Source organism: Equus przewalskii, chromosome 1, assembly GCF_037783145.1.
Source record: "Equus przewalskii isolate Varuska chromosome 1, EquPr2, whole genome shotgun sequence".
Classification (NCBI taxonomy): domain Eukaryota; kingdom Metazoa; phylum Chordata; class Mammalia; order Perissodactyla; family Equidae; genus Equus; species Equus przewalskii.
Window position 1 is genome coordinate 110,836,926 of NC_091831.1, and position 25,276 is coordinate 110,862,201.

The 25,276-nt window shown below is 36.3% G+C and overlaps 1 long non-coding RNA gene and 2 other non-coding genes across 3 annotated transcripts in view; all 3 read left to right on the plus strand.

Annotated features, from left to right (window-relative positions):
- LOC103540210 (uncharacterized) overlaps nucleotides 1-25,276 on the plus strand; it is a 203,200-nt gene that overhangs the window by 13,127 nt on the left and 164,797 nt on the right. The window contains exon 5 of the long non-coding RNA XR_011525944.1: nucleotides 11,753-11,884. This is a non-coding gene — a long non-coding RNA (uncharacterized lncRNA). The remainder of the gene's footprint in view (nucleotides 1-11,752; nucleotides 11,885-25,276) is intronic.
- Nucleotides 143-220, plus strand: LOC139078436 (small nucleolar RNA SNORD115). The gene has a single exon (XR_011531369.1). It is a non-coding gene; the product is annotated as a small nucleolar RNA SNORD115 (small nucleolar RNA).
- Nucleotides 8,270-8,345, plus strand: LOC139078435 (small nucleolar RNA SNORD115). The gene has a single exon (XR_011531368.1). It is a non-coding gene; the product is annotated as a small nucleolar RNA SNORD115 (small nucleolar RNA).

Sequence of the window (25,276 nt, forward strand, 5' to 3'; positions counted from 1 at the left end):
ATCCCTATCTTCCTAGATAACTATTGAGTAAAAGCACTCTTTGTACTACCATCCAAGTATACGATAGTGAGTCTAACTGGTCTCCTGCCACTTTTGAACCATGGCTTGAGGATGCCATTTTGGTAAATGTTTATAAGTTAAAGTGCAAGTATGTGAGGAGAGTGTCTTGAGGAGATGTGATGTCATAAAAATCATGCTCAATAGGATTATGCTAAGGCCCAAAAGCGGTCCAAACTGTGAAACAAGGTGTAGGCCATCATTAGATTTTTCTAGAGTGTTCTGTTTTGGGGTTGGTAGAAAGAAATCCTTTTGGGAATCTTGTTTCATCCACCTCTATTTATCTGCTTCTAAGAGAATTTTTTTATTCTTTTATCCTGATTTTAGTGTCTTTATTCTTAGTATTCATATATTTTAGAATAGACACATTTGCTTAGTTTTCCTCATTGTATGCTTCAGAATGTCCAATTAGCAAGAGATGTGCCATTCCATGGAAAAGATATGAGTTCTGCCATTGGTGATTAAAAAGTTCCAAATAGGCTGGGGCTGTCCCAGTGGTGTAGTGGTTATGTTCACACTCTCCGCTTTGGCACCTGGGGTTCACAGTTTCAGATCCCGGGCACAGACCTAGCAGCACTCATTGAGCCATACTGTGGCAGCATCCCACATAAAATAGAGGAAGATTGGTACAGATGTTAGCTCGGTGACAATCTTCCTCAAGAAAAAAGAGGAAGATTGGCTACATATGTTAGCTCAAGGCCAGTCTTCCTCACACACACACACAAATTCCAAATAGGCCATTTGACTGTTGAACTCTGGCCTTTAAAATGATTACATCCACTTCTTCATACAAAATGAGTGATGGCCTATTCTAAGTTGCCCTTGATTTGTAAAATTTAATACAACTACAGGTGGTCTGAAATCCTATTTCCAGATCCAGATTTTCCTGTGGCTTTATTAAGTTTACGGTAGTCCCCTCTTATCCATGGTTTTGCTTTCTGTGGTTTCGGTTATCCATGGACAACACAGTTCAAAAATATTAAATGGAAAATTTCAGAAATAAACAATTTATAAGTTTTAAATTGCACATCATTCTGAGCAGCATGATGAAATTTTGAGCTGTCCTTCTTGGTCCCACCTTGACGTGAATCATCTATTTGTCCAGAATGTCCACACTGTATATGCTACCTGCCCATTAGTCACTTAGTAGCCATCTCAGTTACCAGATCCACTGTCATGGCATCACAGTGCTTGTGTTCAAGTAGACCTTATTTTACTTAATAATGACCCCAAAGCACAAAATTAGTGGTGCTGGAAATTTTGATATGCCAAAGAGAAGCCATAAAGTGCTTCCTTTAAGTAAAAAGAATATATAGAGCTTAATATATATAATATTAATATATATAGAGCTCGGTACTATCCAAGCTTTCAGGCAGCCACTGAGGGTCTTGGGACATATGCCCCTCAGACAAAGGGGGGACTACTGTCTTATAAAGGAATATATGTGCTATGTATGATGCCAGTTGTTACTGATATGGGTCCTTGCATATTTAGCCAAGGGATGATGATGAGAAACTTTATTTATGCATAGAAATAATTTCTTGCCAGGTTATCAAAATACATGAACTCACATTCTTGGTCCTTACTGTATGTGGTGGATCAATGGCCCACAGCCTAAGTAATGGGTCATATTTTTCTTCAATTATTTTATTGAGGCTATAATCATTTATAACATTGTATAATTTCAGGTGTACAATATTATTTAGCAGTTTCTGTACAGACTGCATCGTGCTCACTACCAGCAGTATAAGTTTTATCTATCACCGTATATATGTGCCTCTTTACCCTTTTTGCTCACCTCCCTACTCCCTTGCCCTCTGGAAATGACTTATCTGTTCTCTGTTCGTATGTTTGTTTACCTTCCACATATGAGTGAAATCATGTGGTGTTTCTCTTTCTCTGGCTTAGTTCACTTAACATAATATCCTCAAGGTCCATCCATGTTGTTGCAAATGGGATAATTTTGTCTTTTTTATGCCTGAGTAGTATTCCATTATATATTTATATACTACATCTTCTTTATCCATTCATCAGTCAGTGAGCACTTGGGTTGCTTCCATGTCTTGGCTATTGTGAATAATGCTTCAATGAATATAGGGGTGCATAAATCTCTTTGAATTGTTGATTTCAAGTTCTTTTGATAAATGTCCAGTAGTGGGATAGTTGAATCATATGGTATTTATATTTTTAATTTTTCAAGAAATCTCCATACTGTTTTCCATAGTGACTGCACCAGTTTCTATTCCTACCAGCAGTGTATGAGGGTTCCGTTTTCTCCACATCCTCTCCAACATTTGTTGTTTTTTGTCTTGGTAAATATAGGTATTCTGACAGGCGTAAGATGACATCTCATTGTAGTTTTCATTTGCATTTCCCTAGTAATTAGTGATGTTAAACATCTTTTCATGTGCCTGTTGGCCATCAATATATCTTTTTGGAAAAATATCTGTTCATATCCTCTTCCAATTTTTTATTGGGTTGTTTGTTTTTTGTTGTTGAGTTGTATGAGATCTTTATATATTTTGGAAATTAAGCCCCTGTCAGATATGTGATTTGCAAATACTTTCTCCCATTTGGTGAGTTGTCTTTTCATTTTGTTCATGGTTTCCTTTGCCTTGCAGAAGCTTTTTAGTTTGATGTAGTCCCATTTGTTTATTTTTTTATTTTGTTTCCCTTGCCTGAGTAGACACGATATTTGAAAAGATGTTGATAAGACCGATGTGAAAGAGTGTACTGCCTATATTTTCTTCTAGAAGTTTTGTGGTTTCGGGTCTTACATTCAAGTCTTTAATCCATTTTGAGTTAATTTTTGTGTATGGTGTAAGATAACAATCTACTTTAATTCTTTTGCATGTGGCTGTCCAGTTTTCCCAACACCTTTTATTGAAGAGATTTTCCTTTATCTATTGTATGTTCTTGGCTCCTTTGTTGAAAATTATCTGCCCATAGATGTGTGCTTTTATTTATTGGGTTTCGATACTGTTTCGTTGATCTCTGTGTCTGTTTCTGTGCCAGCACCATGCTGTTTTGATTACTGTAGCTCTCTAGCATATTTTGAAGTCAGGGATTTTGATGCCTCCAGGCTTGTTCATTTTTCTCAGCATTGTTTTGGCTATTTGGGGTCTTTTGTTGCCCCATATGAATTTTAGGATTCTTTGTTCTATTTCCGTGAAGAATGTCATTAGGATTCTGATTAAGATTGTGTTGAACCTGTAGGTAATGTGGACATTTTAGACCTTTTTTATTCTTCCAATTCATGAGCATGGAATATCTTTCCATCTCTTTATGTCCTATTCAATTACTTTCAATAATGTCTTATAGTTTTCAGTGTATAAATCTTTCACCTCCTTGGTTAAATTTATTCCTAGATATTTTATTCTTTTTATTACAGTTGTATATGGGATTATACTATTGACTTCTCTTTCTGTTAGTCTGTTATTAGTGCACAGAAATGCACTGGGGCCAGCCCCATGGCTGAGTAGTTAAGTTTACATGCTCCACTTTGGTGGCCCAGGGTTTTGCTGGTTTGGATCCTGGGCACAGACATGACACCACTCATCAGGCCATGCTGAGGTGGTGTCTCAAATAGCACAACCATAAGGACCTACAACTAGAATATACAACTATATACTGGGGGGGCTTCGGGGAGAAGAAGAAGAAAAATGATTGGCAACAGATGTTAGCTTAGGTGCCAATAGGGGGAAAAAAAATGTACTGATTTTTGTAGTTGATTTTGTACCCTATACAAACTTTCCTATAGTTGTTGATTATTTCTAATACTTTTCTGGTGGATTCTTTATGGTTTTCTATATATAGAATGATGTCATCCACAAATAGCAAGAGTTTCACTTCTTCCTTTCCAATTTGGATATCTTTTATTTCTTTTTCTTGCCTAATTGCTCTGACCAAAACCTCCAGTACTATGTTGAATATGAGTGGCAAGAGTGAGTACCCTTGTCTTGTTCCTGTTCTCAGAAGGGTGGCTTTCAGTTTTTCACCATTAAGTATGGTGTTGGCTGTAAGTTAATATGTGAGTTAATAATATGGCCTTCATTATGTTGAGATACTTCCCTTCTATATCCATTTTCTTGAGAGTTTTTATCATAAATGGATGTTGGATCTTGTTAAATGCTTTCTCTGCATGTAATGAGATGATAATGTGAATTTTATTCCTCATTTTCTTAAAGTGGCATATCACATTCATTGATTTGCAGATGTTGAACCATCCCTGCATCCCTGGTATAAATCCCGCTTGATCGTGGTGAATTATCCTTTTAATATATTACTATATTTGGTTTGCCAATATTTTGTTGAAGATCTTTGCATCTATGTTCATCAGCAATATTGGCTGGTAATTTTCCTACTTTGTGTTGTCCTTGTCTGGTTTTGCCATCAGGGTGATATTGGCCTCATAGAATAAGTTAGGAAGAATCTCATCTTCTTAAATTTTTGTAATACTTTGAGAAGGATAGGTATTAAATCTTCTTTGAATGTTTGGTGGAATTCTCAAGAAGCTGTCTGGTCCTGGACTTTTGTTTTTTGGGAGGCTTTTAATTACTGTTTCAATCTCTTTACTTGTGATTGGTCTCTTCAGATTCTCTATTTATTCTTGATTCACTTTTGGCAGGTTGTATGAGTCTGAGAATTTATCCTTTCCTTCTAGGTTATCCAATTTGTTGACATATAGTTTTTCATAATATTCTCTTATGATCTTTTTATTTCTGTGATATCCATTGTAATTTCTGTTCATTTATTTTTAATTTTATTTATTTGACCCTTCTCTTTGTTTTTCTTAGTGAGTCTGGCTAAGGGTTTGTCAATTTTATTTATCTTCTCAAGGAACCAGCTCTTGGCTTCATTCATCCTTTCTATTGTTGTTTAGTCTCTATTTCATTTATTTCTGGACTAATTTTTATAATTTCCCTCATTCTTCTGACTTTGAGCTCTGTTTGTCCTTCTTTCTAGTTCTGTCAGGTTTATTTTAAGATGGCTTATTGAGATTTTTCTGGTTTCTTGAGGTAGGCCTGCATTGCTATAAATTTCCTTCTTAGTACTACTTTCACTGCATTCCTTTAAGAGTTTGTATGTAGTGTTTTCATTTTCAGTAGTCTCCGGGTATTCCCAACATATGGTCTATCTTTGATAATGTTCCATGTACACTTAAGAAGATTGTGTATTCTGCTGTTTTTGGATGGAATGTTCTATATATATCTATTAAGTCCATCTGGTCTAGTGTTTCATTTAAGTCTACTGTTCACTTGACTTTCTGTCTAGATGATCTATCCATTGATGTAAGTGGGGGTGTAGAGGTCCCTTATTATTATTGTATAGCTGCTAATTTCTCACTCTAAGTCTGTTAATAGTTGCTTTAGATACTTTCATGCTCCTCTGTTAGGTGCATATATATTCATAAGTGTTATGTCCTCTAGATGGAATGTCCATTTTATCATTATATACTACCCTTCTTTTTCTCTAATTGCCTTTTTTATCTTGAAGTATGCTTTGTCTGATATAAGTATGGCAGCACCTGCTTTCTTTTGCTTGCCTTTTGCTTGGAGTATCATTTTCCATCTTTTCACTCTCAACCTGTGTTTGCCTTTAGAGCTAAGGTGTGTTTCCTGGAGGCAGCATAGTTTTGGGTGCTGTTTTTTAATCCATCTAGCCACTCTGTGTCTTTCATTTGAAGAATTCAATCCATTTACATTTAGAGTGATTATTGATATATGAGGGCTTAATACTGCCATTTTATCTCTTGTTTTTCTGTTGTTCTATGTTTCCATTGTTTCTCTTCCCTTGTATTTCTGACTGCCATTTCAGTTTGGTGGTTTTCTGTGATGGTTTCCTCAGTTTTCTCTTCATTTATGACCTGTATCTCTGTTCTGATTTTTTGTTTACTGGTTACCACGGGCTTTGTATAAAAGATCCTGTAGATGATATAGTTCATTTTCTGATGGCTTCTCATCCCCATTAATCTAAGTGGATTCCGTCCCTTTCCTCTTTCCCTTCTGAGTTATTTTTGTCAGAAATTCTCATTTTTTGTTGTGAGTTTGTGACTAAATTGAAGTATTTATAGGGATTTTTTAATGCTTTCCTTCCCTTTATCTTTTATGTTATAAATACGTGTTTGCGGTCTCGTTCTGATAGAGAGCTTCAATTTCCTGATTTTATCTGCATATTTATCTCCTTGCTCAAGGCTTTGTAAACTTTTGCCTTTTTGTTTCACATTTGAGGATATCCTTGATCATTACTCATAAGGGAGTTCTAGTTGTGGTGAACTCCCTCAGCTTTTGTTTATCTGGGAAAACTTTTATTTCTACATCATATCTGGAGGATAGTTTTATTGGATAGAGGTTCTTGTCTGAAAGTTTTTGTCTTCCATTATTTTGAATATATCATTCCATTCTCTCCTAGCTTGTAGAGTTTCTGTTGAGAAGTCTGCTAAAATCCTGATAAGGGTTCCTTTGTAGATTATTCTCTTCTGCCTTGCTGCCTTTAATATTTTTTCTTTGTCATCAACTTTTGCTAGCTTTATTATATGCCTAGGAGAAAGTTTTTAGGATTGATGTAATTAGGAGTTCTGTTGGCTTCACTTACTTGTAAGCCCAGTTCTTTCCCCAGGTTTTGGAAGTTCTCAGCTATTATTTCTTTGAGCAAGCTGTCTGTTCCTTTGTCCCTCACTTCTCTCTGGAATACCTATTATCCTTATGTTGAATTTCCTAATTGAGTCAGATATCTCTTGAAGAATTTCGTCATTTTTTAAAAAGTCTTAGTTCTCTCTCCTCCTCCACCTGAAGCATTTCTGTATTTCTGTCCTATAAATCACTAGTTCTTCTAAACGTCTCCTTCAAAACATCAGCTTTGCTTCTTTAAGGATTCCAGATTGTGTTTTATCTCATTCATTGTGTTCTTCATCTGCAGAATTTCTGTTGTTGGGGTTCTTTTTAGAGTTTCAATCTTTTTGGTGAAGTATTCCTTCCTCTCATTAATTTTATTCCTTAGCTCATTGAACTGACTTTCTGAGTTTTCCTATAAATCATTGAATTTCTTCAAGACAGCTATTTTGAATTCTCTGTCATTGAGATTTTAAATTTCTGTAACATCAGGACTGGTTTCTGGAGACTTAGCATTTTACTTCTGCTCTGAAGTGCTACTGTAGTTTTTCATGGTGTTTGATGGAACTGATCCTTTGCCAAGGCATTTGTAGTAGTATCAGGACACAGATTCCACCTGCCACCTCTGGTGAGGTGGGAAGGAGCTGCATTTTCTGAACACTGAGTCTGCTGGAAGTTGTGCCAGCAGGGCTCCTCTCCATTTTCCCTCTGGCCACAATAACTTGGCGGGTCACACATACACACCAAGGCACTATAGTGTGGGATCACTGTGTTGGCAGGGGACCTGCTGAGCTGATGTGCTAGATGGAGAGAAGGGGCACTTTCTCATACAGGGGCCCACTCTGCACTTTCAGGCAGTTTGCCTGAGCTGCTGCACTTAGTGGGGGCTTTTTCTTGAGGGCTGAGCTGCAGCACTTGGTGTGGAGCTTTCCCATGGGTGGGGCTGCCAGAGGACAGTGGGCACTCCCATAGGCAGAGCCACAACTCCAAAAGTGAAAGTGTTCATGCTCATGTCTGCCTGCCCCCTGCCTCCTCTTACAGTTGCATGCTGGCTGCTGTGTGAGGACCTGTAACCTAGACAGCTGCCACCAGGAAGAGGGGGAATCTTCCTACCTCCTTTCACTGTTTCCAGGGGATCCTATACCCCCACCTTCAGATGTATAGCTGTGTGGATCTCTCAGACATCCTATTGTGATTTGTAGGGAACCTCTGTTGGTTAATGAATGTCCATTTAGTTGTAACTTAGTGAAGAGAAACTAGGGAACAACTCACTCCACCATGATACTGACAACACTAATGGGTCATGTTTTGAGTATCATATATGTCAATCTTGTAGAAATTAGGAAGTACAAGCAGGAGCCATATACACATAAGAGAGGTAATCCTATTCTTTGTCTATAGTCTTACTCCTGTCCTACTACAGAAAAACTACTGAGGAAGAACACTTTTAACCCTGTTGCCCATGGGGTAATTTGTATCACCTAAGTGTCCTGCACTGAATATGCCAGCATGGAGTCCACTATAGCACCAGTGTTTAAGAAAACCATCTCTGATAATCTTATTAAGTCTAAGTGTATGTATGCATATGAGTGCCATGGCTTGGGTCAAGAGTGAGATGTTATCTTGAAGGGAAGTGGTGACACAAAAATCAAGCTCAGTTGGATTATGTTTAGGCCTAGCCTAGGTGACAATCATTGAATGAGACTTTGGATTTCTTAGTTCCCTTTCATGGAAATTTAATTTGGGGCTTCAGACAATGAAATCTTTCTGTGAAACTTGTTTTGCATACCTCTATCTATGCATTGCTAAGTGAACTACAAAAAAATTCTGATTCTTTAAGTGTTATTTAAGTTATCTATGATTTCATGAATATTTGGTGCTAAGACTTTGGTTATTTTTTCCTCAGTGAATCTTTCAGTAAATCCTACTGGCACTATTTTATTGATTACAGATGAGTAGCTGCCTTTGCTGACTGAGAAATTCTAAAGAAACAATTGGACTAGTAAGACTCACCTCTATAAGAGATTTACTCATTCATGCAACATGAATATCATTGTGGATTTTTCTTCTCAATGATTGGCTAACATATCTGATGCTGTACTCATTAGAAAACTTTTAGAAAATGTTTAATGCACTACATTCAGAGTTTAAATACACAAATAGATAAAATTTCTTCTATAATATTAATACAGTAATTTAACAGTGCTGGGATATTCTTTTATCACTGATTAAGTTTTTATAACTGAAGGACCATCATAATTGTGGTATGAATGTAAGTTTCAGTATATGCTTTCCCAGGTTGAAATTGGATAAAACAATAACCAGCGTGGTATCCAATTTTCATTTTGATTGTTTCAATAAGTTCTGCTGGCAAGAGATGCATCAATCCATTGTTTAGAGGTAACTGACTGCCTTTGCTGAAAGACAAATTCCAAACAAATGATTGAGATATTGAAGATTTACCTCTGAGACAATTAGGTTTACTCATTCAGGCAACATAAATATTATGCATTTTTCTTCTCAATGAGTGGCTAACCTGCTTGCTGTGATCCTTATAAGAAAGCCTATGTTTTTTTTTCCTTTTTCTCCCCAAAGCCCCCCAGTACATAATTGTGTATACTTAGTTGTGGGTCCTTCTAGTTGTGGCCTGTGGGTCACCGCCTCAGTGTGGCCTGACGAGCAGTGCCATGTCCGCACCCAGGATCTGAACCGATGAAACACTGGGCTGCCTGCAGTGGTGAGCGCAAACCCAACCACTCGGCCATGGGGCCAGCCCCAGAAAACCTATATTTTTAACCTGACTTTCATTTGATTGAAATCTGAGAAATTTTGTGATTCATTGGTGCCATGAACAATGTGCAATCTATTTGGTTCTAAATATATGAGAAGGCCGTTCTCCCCTACAATCTCATTAATGGACTGTAATGGTGTAGAGATGTGTTTAATCATTGATGAACTTGTTATAATTTAATGAGTCTAAAAATTAGAGTGAGAATGTAAGATTCAATAATTTGCCTTGCCCATGAAACTTGAAATTGAATAAATTGATAAGGAATTTGATACATGATTTTCAGCTACTGAGTACTATGTGGTTCAGTTATTACCAAAATAATGAAATGTATGATATGAATGATGCCAGTTATTACTAATAAAGCCTTCAACTTGACTAGGTTTACCAATTCAATCAACATTAATCCTATTATGGGTTCTTCTGCTCAGTGAGTGAGTGACTGACCTATTTGATGGGATTTTCATGATAAAAACTTATTTTTCACTAAAATTGGATTGATATAATGTTGAAAAGTTTTGTGATCCATTGATATCATCTTTACATTGTGATATTCTTTTTTTCCAAATACAGGAGTAGGAGTATTCATCCGTATATTATTTTCAGGTTGCTATGACTTTGTGATATATGGGGTCATTGATGACAAGTTATAACATAAAAACAATAGGATCATAGACAATAGTTTGAAATTCATGTATATGTGTTGCTTTGAATTGTGAAATTGAATACAATTACAAGTTGTCTGATATCTGATGTCCATATCCTGAATTATACATGGTTCATTCTAATCAAATGTATACACAATGGTGGATGACATTTGTTACTGATCTTGCTTCCTGAATATGTAAACAAGAGATAATCAGTACAAAGCTCTTATTTCTGCATGGAATCGCCTGATATGTTCTCCAAAATATAAAACCTGTATGCTTTGCCTTTGTGGTATTTGATGAATCAGTGGTCTACAGCTTACATAATGGGTCATTTTTTGAGAACTGACTATGTTTGTCCATTAAGGTATAGCCTGCCTGAGTCATACAACATGACAGATTTAATTCTAATTTTGAACTACTGTCCTGTCTGTCTTCTTAGATAAGAACTACCAAATAAGCACACTTCTAGCCTGCTGCTACTATGGAAACTGACAGCACCTAAGTGTCCTGCATTAAATATTCCTGAACTTCAATCCACTCTAATCCTAGGGTTTAAAGTTGTCCTCCTTGATAAGTCTTTTCAATTCCAAGGAGATATATGCATGTGTATTTCTGTGACTTGGGCCAATTATATGACATCATATTTCCTTGAGAAGACATAATGAAATAAAAGCCATGCATATTAGATGCTATGGACCAAGACAGATGATGATTGTGGGACTAAGATTGTGCCTTCCTTAGATTTATTCTGATAGAATTTTATTTTGGGCTTGAGATAATCACATCTTTGTGGGAAACCTATTTTGCTCATCTATATCTAGTTTCATCTAAGAGAAAAGCACTTCTAGAATGGTTTAGGCTGATGTTAATGTTCTACAAATCTTAATTCTCCTGTTACTTTGAAGCTGATACCTTGGCTATTTTTCTTTAAACTTGTCTTCCAATGTCATGAAATGCATCATCCCTCTGGTGACTGAGAAATTCCAAGTATGCCATTGGACCAGTGAACTTGTCCCTACAGATTATTGATCTTATTCATTCTGCCACATGGATATCATTATGTGCTTTTCTTCTCAATTAGTGACTAACCTGCCTAATGGGATCCTCGTAGTAATAACTTCACTCTATACCAGAACTTCCTTTATTTAATATTATGTTTTGTGATCCATTGGCATCATCTTGATAGTATAGTATTCATTGAGGTCTAAATACAATAGTGCACAAATTCATTCCGATTATGTTGTTTCAAGGTTATGATATCAGTGAAGACCTACTCACAACCAAATGACAGAAGCAATTGTGGCCAAGGTTTGAGATTTGCTCATGATACATGAAATTAAATAAATGAATGTGCAGTTTTATATCTGATTCCCAGTCTCAAATTCATGTATCTTCATTATGCTTATTTCAATATAATGGGTATGCTATGGATGAAGCCAATCGTTTGGCTTCTTGTATGTATAACCAAGGGATTATCAATGGGAATTTTCATTTCCTTATGAAACAACTTGGAATGTTCTGCAATGAGAAGAAACCTGTATACTTTACACTTACTGTGTTTATTGCATCAATCATCTACAATTTAATTAATAGTGCTCATTGTGAATGTGAAATATCTCTCTCTTGTCCTCATCCTGTCTCCTTAGGTAAAGATTACTGAGGAAGAGGAATTTTTTTGGCCAGCTGCCTCTGACTCAACTTTTACCACCCAGGCATCCTACACTCAATCTGCCGAACTATAGTCTACTTTTTAACCAGGATTAAAGGTTTCCTTCCTGGTAAGAGTTTTCAGGAACAAATAGATGCATATTTGTGGAGAGTCTTGTCTTTGGTCAATGATAAAATCTAATCTTGTCTGGAGTAGATTCTGAATATCTGATCTTAAGTGACAGACATTTTCTAAATTTCCTGATTTTGGTGCTCTTTAGTTTTTAATTCTCTGGCATTATTGGAGCTAATGCCTTAATAATTTTGTTTCTTATTATGTGTTTCTGGATGTCTTGTTGATAGGAGGTACACCAATCTATGATTTTATGTGAGTGATTGCTGTTGGCTGATTTTTCACTGGATTAGTGAAAACAGAGCCCTAAGATAATTAGCTTAATTCAATCAGGAAACATGAATATCATAACGAGTTTTCTCATAAATGACTGGTCTACTTCACAAGATCCTTATGAGAAATTTTTCACTTTTTATCTAAATTTGCTTTAATTGAAACTTGAGCAGTTTTATAATTCTATGGTGACATATATATTACACCCTAAAGACGTGTATAGACAAATTCACTCCTGTTATTTAATTTCAAGGTGGTAATAGTGTTGTGATATATTTTGACCATTAATGTACTACTCACAACTAAATGAACCAGGTAATAATGGCCTCAAGTTTGATATGCAGATATACACTTTGCCTATGATATGTGATCTTGAATAAAATACACAACATGATATCTCTTTTAAAGGTCCTGATATTTACATTGTTTTACTTCTTCCCTTATAAAGGACAGAACATGCTCTGATCAATTATTATTGTTCCTAATGTTGCACCCTTGAAGATATATCCAAGGACTTGTCAAATTGTTATGGACAATAGTTTCCAGTGTTTAGGTCTTTCAATTCCTTGGTTAAATTTATTCCTAAGTATTTTATTGTTCTTGATGACATTGAAAATGGAATTGCTTTCTTAGTTTCTCTTTCAGATAGTTCAGTGTTGGTGCATATAAATGTGACTGATTTTTACATATGGTTTTTGTATCCTGAAACTTTACTGAATTTTGTTTATTAGGTCTAACTTTTTTTGGTGAAGTCATTAGGGGTTTCTATGTATAAAATCATGTCATCTGCAAACAGAGATCATTTAACTTCTCCTTTTCTGATTTGAATGTCATTTATTTTTCTTGCTGAATTACTCTGGCTAGGATTTCCAGTACTGTGGTAAATAGAAGTGGCAAAAGTTTGCATCCTTGTCTTGTTCCTGATCTTACAGGGAAGGCTTTTAACTTTTCACCATTGAGTGTGTTATTAGCTGTGCCCTTGTCATATATGGCCTTTATTATTTTGAGTTAAATTCTTTCTATACCTAATTTGCTGAGAGTTTTTATCATTAAAGAATGTTTAATTTTGTTAAATACTTTTTCCGCATCTATTGAGATAATCATATGACTATTACCTTTCCCTCTGGTAACGTGGTGTATCACATTCATTGATATGTATATGTTGACCTATCCTTGCATCCCAGGAATAAATCTCACTTGGTTATGGCATATGATCCTTTTAATGTGCTGTTGAATTCAGTTTGCTAGTATTTTGTTGAAGATGTTTACACCTATGTCCATCAGGGATATTCACCTGTAATTTTCTTCTCTCATCGTGTCCCTGTCTGACTTTATCAAGTTAATTGTTAATTCTGGCCTCATAAAATGAGTTTGGAAGACTTCCTTGCTCTTCATTTTTTTTGAAAGAGTTTGGAAAGAATTGGTTTAAATTTTTGTTTAAATATTTGGTAGAATTTATTAGTGAAGCCATCTGATCCTGGGCTTTTACTTATTGGGAGATTTTTGATTACTGATTTGATCTTCTTATTCATTATTGGTCTGTTCAGATATTTTATTTTTTCATGATTCAGTCTTGGTAAGTAGCAAATTTTTAGGAATTTATCCATTTCTTCTAGGTTATCTAATTTGTTGACATATGATTGTTCATAACAGTCTCATGATCCTTTGTATTTATGCATGTCAGTTGTAATGTCTCCTCTTTCATTTATGATTTTATTTGAGTCTCTTCTCCTTTTTCATAGAGAGTCTAGAGAAAGGCTTGCCAGTTTTGTCTATATTTTTCAAAATCCAACTGTTAGTTTTGTTGATCTTTTGTATTCTACCTCTAGTGTCTATTTTATTTATTTCTGGTCTACTTTTTATTATTTTCTTCTGCTGCTAACTTTGAGGTTGGTTTATTCTTTTCTACTTCCTTGAGGCATAAGATTAGGTTATTTATTTGAGATTTTTCTTTTTTTCTTAATGTAGATATACATGACTGTAAAATTCCCTCTTAGAACTGCTTTTGCTGCATCCCATAAGTTTTGGTATGTTGTGTTTCCATTTTCAATTGTTTTAAGATTTTTTAAATTTCCCTTTAAATTTTCTTTGTCCCATTGGTTGTTCAGGAATGTGTTGTTTAATTTCCACATATTTGTGAATTTTCCAGTTTCTTACTGTTACTGATTTCTAGTTCCTTACCCTTGTAGTCAGAAAAGATGCTTAATATGATTTCAATCTTCTTGGATTCATTGTCTTGTTTTGTGATCAGGCAAATGATTTATCATGAAAGAGTCCTGTGTGCACTTGAGAAAAATGTGTATTCTGCTACTGTTGAATGGAATATTCTGTATGTCTGATAGGTCCATTTGACCTAAATTGTAGTTCAAGTCCATTATTCCCATAATGATTTTCTGTCTGAATGATTTATCCGTTTTTGAAAGTGGGATATTGAAGTCCCCTACCATTATTGCATTGCTGTTTATTTCTGCCTTCAGATTTGTTAATAATTGGTTTATGTATTTAGGTCCTCTAGTATGGGTGCATATATATTTACAATTGTTATATCATTTTGATGATTGATCTTTTATCATTTATCTTAGAATGACCTTTATGTCTCTTGATAGTTTTTTAAAGTCTATTTTGTCTGATATCAGTATCGCTATGCCTACTTTCTTTTGGTCTCCATTTGCATGGAATACCCTTTTCAATCCCTTCACTTTTGCCGGTGTGTATCCTTAAAGTTTAAGTGGGTCTCCTGTAGGCAGAATATAGTCGACTCTTACTTTTTTTAATAAAAAAAAAAAAACAATTCAGCCATTGCATGTTTTTTGATTGGAGAATTTAAACCATTTAATTTTGAGTAATTATTGATAGATCAGGACTTACTACTGCCATTTGGTTTATTGTTTTCTGATTGTTTTGTCGTTCCTTTCTTCCTCTCTTGCTGTCTTCCTTTGTGAATTGATGATTATTTGTAGTGGTATGCTGTGATCCTTTTTTCTTTATCTTTTGTGTATGTACTATAGGGTTTTTTTTTGTCTTTTGGGTTTTTTTCTGGTGAGGAAGATTGGCCATGAACTAACATCTATTGCCAATCTTCCTCTAATTTTTGTATGTGGGACGCTACCACAGCATGGCTTGATGAGTGGTGTGTATGTCTGCACCCAGGATCCAAACCCATGAACCCTGGGCCACTGAAGTGGAATCAGTGAACTTAACGACCACACCATTTGGCCAGCCCCTGTACTATAGTTTTTTTTTTTTTTTTTTTTGCTTTGTGATTATCATGAAGCTCTCCTAAACCATTTTATAGTTATAATAGTTTACTATAACAACTTAACTTTAATTCTTTATAAAGGTCTACACATTTACTTGCCCCCATACACATTTTATGCTGTTGATGTCACAATTTATATCTTTCTATAGCATGTATCCATTAACAAAGTATTGTAACTATAGTTATTTTTAATATTTTTTTCTTTTAAACTTTATATTAGAGTTCAAAATGATTTACACATTACTATTAAGTTGTTAGAGTATTTGGGGGTTTGTTTTTAAAATATTTTTGTATTCATAATTTGTATTTTTTTATTGAGGCCGTGTTGGTTTATAACATATAAATTTCAGATGTACATTGTATTTTGGCTTCTGTACACACTGCATCATGTTAACCACCAAAAGCCTAGTTGCCATCCGTCTTTGTACACATGGACACTTAACCCCTTTCAACCTCCCCCGACTCCCTTTCCTTATGGTAACTACCAATCTGTTCTCCACAATTATGTGTGTTTGTTTATTTATCTTCCACATATGAGTGAAGTCATAAGGTAATTGTATTTCTCTAACTTATTTTGCTTAGCATAATACCTCCAAGGTCCATCCATGTTTGTCTTTTTTTATGACATAAATGCATAAAGAATACATCTTTATGCATTCAGCCATTGATGGGTACTTAGGTTGCTTCCAATTCTTGGCAATTGTGAATAATGCTGCAATGAATATGGGGTTCATATATCTTTCCAAAGTAGTGTTTTTGTGTTCTTTGGATAAATACCCAGAAATAAAATAGCTGGATTATATGGCATTTCTATTTTTAATTTTTGGAGAAATCATACTGTTTTCCATAGTGGCTGCACCAACTTACATTTCCACCAGCAATGTATGAGGGTTCCTTTTTCTCCACATCCTCTCCAACAGTTTTTATTTCTTGTCTTTTAATAATAGCCATTCTGACAGGTGTGAGTTGTTGTCTCATCGTAGTTTTAATTTACAATTCCCTAATTATTTGATGTTAAACATCTTTTCATGTATCTGTTGGTCATTTGTGTATCTTCTTTGTAAAAATGTCTATTCAGATCCTCTGCCCATTTTTTGATCAGGTTGTTGATTTCTTGTTGAGTTGTATGAGTTCTTTATGTATTTTGGATATTAAGCCCTTATCAGATGTATGATTTGCAAATATTTTCTCCCAGTTGGTAGATTGTCTTTTTCTTTTCTTGAAGGTTTCCTTTGCCATGCAGAGCTTTTTGGGTTGATGTAGTACCATTTGTTTATTTTTTCCTTTGTTTCCCTTGTCTGAGGAGACATTATATTAAAAAAGATACTGCTAAGACCACTGTCAAAAAGCATGCTGCCTATGTTTTCTTCTAGAAGTTTCATGGTTTCAGGTCTTACATTCAAGTATTTAACCTATTTTCAGTTAATTTTTGTGTATGGTGCAAGATAATGATCTACTTTCATTCCTTTGCATGTGGCTGTCCAGTTCTCCTAACACCATTTATTGAAGAGATTTTCTTTCTCCATTGTATGTTCTTGGCTCCCATGTTGAAAATTATCTGTCCATAGATGTGTGGATTTACTTCTGGGCTCTCAATTCGGTTCCATTGACCTGTGTGTCTGTTTTTCTGCCAGTGCCATTCTGTTTTGATTACTATAGCTATGTAGTATATTTTTAAAACAGAGAATGTGATACCTCCAACTTTATTATTTTTTCTCAGGGTTGCTTTGGCTCCTTGGGGTCTTTTGTTAGTCTATATAAATTTTAGGATTCTTTGCTCTATTTCTGTGAAAAATGCCCCTGGGATTCTGTTAGGATTGCATTAAATCTTTAGATTGTTTTAGGTAATAATGGACTTTTCTTTAATTTTTATTTTTATTTTTGGATGTACATCACATTTCCAATTCTGTATACATTACATCATGTTCCCCACCCGAACACTAATTATAGTGCCTCCCCTCACATGCGAGCCTAATCACCCCTTATGCCCCCCTCCTTCCCCAATGGTAACCACCAGTCCAATCTCCAATGCTATGTGGGGTTTTTTTTGTCGTTTTTATCTTCTACTTATGAGTGAGATCAGATGGTATTTGACTTTCTCCCTCTGACTTATTTCACTCAGCATAATACCCTCAACGTCCATCCATGTTGTCACAAATGGCTGGATTTCGTCATTTCTTATGGCTGAGTAGTAGTCCATCGTCTATAAATACCACATCTTCTTTATCCATTCGTCCCTTGATGGGCACCTAGGTTGCTTCCATGTCTTGGCTATTGTGTATAATGCCACAATGAACATAGGGATGCAAGTATCTTTATGCCTTTCTGTTTTCAGGTTCTTTGGATAAATACCCAGCAGGGGAATAGCTGGATTAATATGGTAGATCTGTCCTTAATTTTCTGAGGATAATCCATACGGCTTTCCATAGTGGCTGCACCAGTTTGCACTGCCACCAGCAGTGAACAAGGGTTCCCTTCCACAACGTCTCCAACATTTGTTTTTTCCTGTCTTGTTACTTATAGCCATTCTGACTGGAGTGAGGTGATACCTCATTGTAGTTTTGATTTGCATTTCCCTGATAGCTAATGATGTTGAGCATCTTTTCATATGCCTGTTGACCATCTGTATATCTTCTTTGGAGAAATCTCTGTTCAGATCTTTTACCCATTTTCTAATTGGATTGTTGGGTTTTTTTGTTGTTGAGCTGTATGAGTTCTTTGTATATTTTGGATATTAACTCATTATCTGATATATGGTTTGCGAATATCTTCTCCCAATTGTTAGGTTGTCTTTTCGTTTTGTTGATGGTTTCCTTTGCTGTGCAGAAGTTTTTAGTCTGATGTAGTCCCATTTGTTCATTTTTTCTTTTGTTTCCCTTGCCTGGTAAGACATGGGACTTGAAAATATGCTGCTCAGACCAATGTCGTAGAGCGTACTGCCTATGTTTTCTTCTAGAAGTCTCATAGTTTCGGGTCTTGCATTCAAGTCTTTAATCCATTTTGAGTTGATTTTTGTGCATTGTGTAAGGGAATGGTCTCCTTTCATTCTTTTGTATGTGGCTGTCCAGTTCTCCCAACACCATTTATTGAAGAGACTCTCCTTTCTCCATCGTATGCTCTTGGCTCCCTTGTCAAATATTAGCTGTCCATAACATGTGGGTTTACTTCTGGGCTCTCAATTTTGTTCCATTGATCTGTGTGTCTGTTTTTGTGCCAGTACCATGCTGTTTTGGTTACTATGGCTTTGTAGTATAATTTGAAATCAGGGAGTGTGATACCTCCAGCTTTGTTCTTTTTTCCCAGGAATCCTTTGGCTATTCGGAGTCTTTTGTTGTTCCATATAAATTTTAGGATTCTTTGTTCTACTTCTGTGAAAAATGTTGTTGGAACTTTAATAGGGATTGCATTGAATCTATAGATTGCTTTAGGAAGTATGGACATTTTAATGATGTTAATTCTTCCAATCCAAGAGCACGGAATATCTTTCCATTTCTTTGTGTCTTCTTTGATTTTTTTCAACAATGTTTTATAGTTTTCTTTGTACAGATCTTTCACCTCTTTGGTTAAGTTTACTCCTAGGTATTTTATTCTTTTGGTTGCAATTGTAAATGGGATTGTATTCTTAATTTCTCTTTCTGCTACTTCGTTGTTAGTGTATAGATATGCAACTGATTTTTGTACAGTGATTTTGTATCCCTTGACTTGACTGTATTCCTTTATTATTTCTAAAAGTTTTTTAGTGGACTCTTTAGGGTTTTCTAGATATAAAATCACGTCATCTGCAAAGAATGACAGTTTCACTTCTTCTTTTCCAAAGTGGATCCCTTTTATTTCTTTTTCTTGCCTGATTGCTCTGGCTAGGACTTCCAATACTATGTTAAATAAGAGTGGTGACAGTGGAAATCCTTGTCTGGTTCCTGTTCTTAGAGGGATAGCTTTCAGTTTTTCTCCATTGAGAATGATATTTGCTGTGGGTTTGTCATATATGGCCTTTATGATGTTGATGTATTTTCCTTCTATACCCATTTTATTTAGAGTTTTTATCATAAATGGATGCTGTATCTTGTGAAATGCTTTCTCTGCATCTATTGAGATGATCATGTGATCTTTATTCTTCATTTTGTTAATGTGGTGTATCACGTTGATAGATTTGCAGATGTTGAACCGTCCCTGCATCCCTGGAATGAATCCCACTTGATCATGATCTATGATCTTTTTAATGTATTGTTGTATTAGATTTGCTAGTATTTTGTTGAGGATTTTTGGATCAATGTTCATCAGTGATATTGGCCTGTAATTTTCTTTTTTTGTGTTGTCCTTGTCTGGTTTTGGTATCAGGATAATGTTTGCTTCGTAGAAGGAGTTAGGAAGCCTTCCCTCCTCTTCAATTTTTTGGAAGAGTTTGAGAAGGATAGGTAGTAAGTCTTCTTTGAATGTTTGGTAGAATTCACCAGGGAATCCGTCTGGTCCTGGACTGTTATTTTTTGGGAGGTTTTTGATTGCTGTTTCTATCGCCTTACTGGTGATTGGTCTATTCAAATTTCCTACGTCTTCTTGGTCCAGTTTTGGAAAATTGTATGTTTCTAAGAATTTATCCATTTCTTCTAGATTATCCAATTTGTTGGCGTATAGTTTTTCATAGTATTCTCTTATTATCTTTTGTATTTCTGAGGTGTCCATTGTAATCTCTCCTCTTTCATTTCTGATTTTATTTATTTGAGCTTTTTCTCTTTTTTTCTTGGTGAGTCTAGCTAAGAGTTTGTCAATTTTGTTTATCATTTCAAAGAACCAGCTCTTGGTTTCATTAATTTTTTCTATTGTTTTATTAGTCTCTATTTCATTTATTTCTGCTCTGATTTTTATTATTTCCGTCCTTCTGCTGATTTTGGGCTTTGTTTGTTGTTCTTTTTCCAGTCCCTATAGGTGTGCTTTTAGATTGTCTATTTGGGATTTTTCTTCTTTGTTGAAGTAGACTTGAATTGCTATAAACCTCCCTCGTAGAACTGCTTTTGCTGCATCCCACAGATTTTGGCATGTCGTGTTTTCATTTTCATTTGTCTCCAGGAATTTTTTGATTTCTTCTTTGATTTCTTCATTGACCCAATCATTCTTCAGTAGCATTTTGTTCAATCTCCACATTTTTGTGGCTTTTCTGGTTTTCTTTCTGTAGTTGATTTCCAGTTTCATACCTTTGTGGTCAGAAAAGATGCATGGTATTATTTCAATCTTCTTAACTTTATTGAGACTTGTTTTGTGGCCTAATATGTGATAAATCCTGGAGAATGTTCCATGGGCATGTGAAAAGAATGTGTATTCTGTGTTTTTTGGATGGAATGTTCTGTATATATCTACTAAATCCATCTAGTCTAATGTGTCCTTTAAGGCCAGTGTTTCCTTATTGATCTTCTGTTTGGCTGATGTATCCATTGGTGTAAGTGGAGTGTTAAAGTACCCTACTATTATTGTGTTACTGTCTATTTCTCCTCTTATGTCTGTTAATAATTGCTTTATACATTTAGGTGCTCCTGTGTTGGGTGCATAGATATTTACAAGTGTTATATTTTCTTGTTGGATTGTTCCCTTTATCATTATGTAGTGCCCATCTTTGTCTCTTCTTACAGTTTTTGATTTAAAGTCTATTTTGTCTGATATAAGTATTGCTACCCCTGCTTTCTTTTCTTTGCAATTTGCATGGAATAACTTTTTCCATCCTTTCACTTTCAGTTTGTGAGTGTCTGTAGCTCTGAAGTGTGTCTCTTGTATGCAGCATATACATGGATCTTGTTTTTTATCCAGTTGGACACCCTATGGCATTTGATTGGAGCATTTAGTCCATTGACATTTACAGTAGCTATTGATAAATATGTATTTATTGCCATTTTGTCACTTTTTCTTTTTGGGGGGTTTTTTAGTAGTTCTTCTCAGTTCCTTTCCTTTTCTCTTGCTCTCTTCCCTTGTGGTTTGATGGCTATCTTTAGTAATATGTTTGATTTCTTTTGTCTTACTTTTTTTCCTGCTTGTTATAGGTTTCTGGTTTGTGGTTACCATGAGGATCCTATTTAATATACTATGCATATAACAATCTATATTGAGTAGATAGACTCTTTAGCTTGACCTCTTTCTAAAAGCTCTACTTTTTCACTCCCCTCCTCCCACATTATATGTTTTTCACATCATATATAGTCTTTTGTTTAGTGTGTGTCTATCCATTACCCTCTTATCATTGAAATAGGTGATTTTAGTACATTTGTCTTTTAACCTTCATATTATCTTCACAGGTAGTTGATCTGCTGCCTTTACTATACTTTTACCTTACAAGTGATTTTATTGCCTGTTTTTGGTTGTTGTTGTTTTGGGGTTTTTTTGATAATCTTTTTTTATCTCTATTCGTGGTCATTGCTTTCCCACTTAAATAAGTCCCTTCAGCATTTCTTGTAGAACTGGTTTATTGGTGATAAACTCCTTTAAATTTTGTGTATCTGGTAAGCTCTTTATCTCTCCTTCCATTCTGAAGACAACCTTGATGGATAGAGTATTCTTGGTTGTAGGTTTTTTCCTTTTAGCACTTTAAATATGTCATGCCATTCTCTTCTCGCCTGTAGGGTCTTGGCTGAGAAGTCCACTCATAGCCTGATGGGCTTCCCTTTATATGTCACTTGTGGCCTTTCTCTTGCTGCTTTTAGGATTCTCTCTTTGTCTTTAATTTTAGACATTTTGATTATAATATGTCTTTGTGGGCCTCTTTGGGCTTCTCTTGTTTGGAGCTCTCTGTTCTTCCTGAACTTGGATGTCTGTTTCCTTCCTCAGGTTAGGAAAATTTTCCTCTATTATTTCGACAAATAAATTTTCTGTGCCTTTGTCTCTCTCTTCTCCTTCTGGGACCCCTATAATCCAAATGTTAGCATGCTTGATATTGTCCCAGAGTTCCCTTACACTGTTCTCATTCTGTCTAATTCTTTTTTCTCTTTTCTATTCTGCTTGGGTGATTTCCTCTAGTCTTTTGTCTAGCTCACTGATCCGTTCTTCTGCTTCCTCTACTCTGCTATTGAGTCCCTCTAGTGAATTTCTCATTTTGAGTATTGTATTCTTCATTTCTGATTGTTTTTTTCTTATCTTCCAGTTCTTTGCTGATGTGCTCACTGTGTTCGTCCATTCTTCTCCAAATATCTGTGAGCATCGTCATATTTTGTTTGAATTCTTTGTTGAGTATGTTGCTAGTTTCTGTTTCACTTAGTTCTTTTTCTGGGGTTTTGTACTGTTCCCTTGCTTGGAAAGTATTCCTTTGCCTCCTCATTATACCTCTTTCTCAGTGCTATTTTCTTTGTACTAGATGAGTTGGCTATGTCTCCTGATCTTGGAGAAGTGGCCTTATGTACGAGATGCCTTTTGAGGCCCAGCAGTGTGCTTACCTCTCGTCACCAGTCCATAAGAACCAGGAGTGACCCCTTTGTGGGCTACTTGTGTTCTTCTGCTGTGGCAGGGTTGCTCACACTGCAGGTAGGGAGTCTAATCTTTCCTTCCCTGGCCAGCTGTTTGAAAATCCAGTTTGGGGGGCCCTCAGCACTGTTGGCTACAAAGTCTATCAGCACACTCTTATTGCAATTGTCTTCTTAATTGGGTTGGTACACAGTGTGGCTGGTTGCTAGGCTCAGGGGCTACAGTTGTGATAGGCCTGAGGCCAAGAAGGCTGTTGTCAATTCTCTTAGGAGTGCAGCTGAGTGGGGCCAGCCCTTGGCATGGGGGCACTCAATTGTTTCAGGCTTTGGAAGGTGGGGCTGATCCTTTGATGGCTATTTGTGAAGCACAGGTCTTCTGCTGCTGATAAGCCTCACCCCCAACCCGACCACATACACTGTCAACACAGTCCTGGTCTGTGCACACTTCTCAACCTCCTGGAGTGTACCCCAATGCCACACTACAGAGGTCCCCACTTCTACCCCAATGCCCCCCACAGTTCACCTTGTCCTCACATAGGCCCTGCCCCACAGAGGCAGACACCCTTACCTGCCTGTAGATGATCAAGGCACTCAGTCAATGCAGGCTGAAAAGTAGCCTGAGGGCCTGATGTTAGGTGGGGCCAGTCCCTAGGGTGGGTTGCCTGCCCTGGCTGCACTGGATTAAATCTGTGCTCTAGTGGGTGTGGCAGACCCCTGGGCTAACAGCCCAAGAAATGCACCTCAATGGCCCCCACTGGTGTCTGTATCAGCACACGTGGACCAGCTCAGAACAAAGGCCCCCACCAATGTCTCAGTCTCCGGAGAGGACCCTCCTCTCACCATGATGCCCCCAGAGCCCACCAGGTGAGTCTCATTTCACCGAAGGACAGTAGCCTTCTCTCTGGTGATTTTAGGTTGCTGCAATGAGTGAGTTTGTGCGTGGGCCCTCTAAGACCCGGATCTTTTCGGCTTTCATCTGATAGCTTTTCTGGGGTGTCCTCGCTGCAGTTAATAGCCAGCAAAGCCAGACAGTAAGACCCCCATCTCAGTTGGGCTGAGTCCATAGGATGGTTATAGCAGTATTGCCCCTGCTCCGGACCTCACTCTTCCAGGGCGGGCTCATACCTTATGGTGGCTCCCGCCTGGCCAGCTGAGAAGCTCCGCTGCTCCCAAAGGTGGCTTTTTTCCTCTCTGGCTGGAGTTACTGCCTCTTCTGCCTTCGTCAGGACTGTCCCTTGTCGTGGGGGTTCTTTTTATCCAGTTTTCAGTTTTCAATCCAGGGTGATTCTTCCCAAAATTGTTGTAACCTGGTTGTGTTCGTGGGAGGAAGTGAGTTCAATGTCTGCTCACAGCACCATCTTGACGAGATCTCTCTCAATAATGGACATTTTAACTCTGTTAATTTTTCCAACCCATTAGACAGAATATCTTTCCATTTCTTTGTGTTCTTCAATTTCTTTCAATAATGTCTGACAGTTTTCAGTGTACAAGTCTTTCACCTCCCTGGTTAAATTTATTTCTATTTTATTCTTTCCATTGTGATTGTAAATGAGATTGTAGTCTTGATTTCTCTTTCTGCTAGTTCATTATTAGTGTGTGGAAATGTGACTGATTTTTGTATGTTGATTTTGTACGATGCTACTTTACTGTATTTGTTAATTATTTCTAATAGTTTTATGGGGGATTATTTAGAGATTTCTATATATACAATCATGTCATCCACAAATAGTTACTGTTTTACTTATTCCTTTCTAATTTGGATAAGTTCTGTTTCTCTTTCTTGCCTAACTGCTCTGGCTAGGACTTCCAATGCCATGTTGAATAAGAGTTGCAGAAGTGGGCATCTTTGTCTTGTTCCTGTTCTTAGAGAAATTGTTTTCATTTTTTAATCATTGAGTATGATGTTGGTTGTGGGTTTGCCATATATGGCCTTTAGTATCTTGAGGCACTTTCCTTCTATATGCATTTACTTCAGAATTTTATCATAAATGGATGTTGAATCTTGTGAATTACTTTCTGTACATCTACTGAGATGATCATACAATTTTTACTTTTCATTTTATTATGCGTTTTTTAATTCTTCCCTTTTTTATGTGGTGTATCACATTGATTGATGTGTGGATGTTGAACCATCCCTGAGTTCCTGGAACAAATCCCACTTGATCATAGTGTATGATCCTTTTAATGTATTATTGTGTTCAATTCGCTAATATTTTGTTGAGGACTTTTGTATCTATGTTCATCAGTTATATTGGCCTATAATTGTGTGTGTCTGTGATGTCCTCATCTCGTTTTGGTATTAGGATAATGTTGGCTTCATACAATGAGTTAGGAAATGTCCCCTCCTCTTAAATTTTTTGGAATAGTTTGAGAAGGATAGGTATTAAATCTTCTTTGAATGTTTGGTAGAATTCAGGGACGC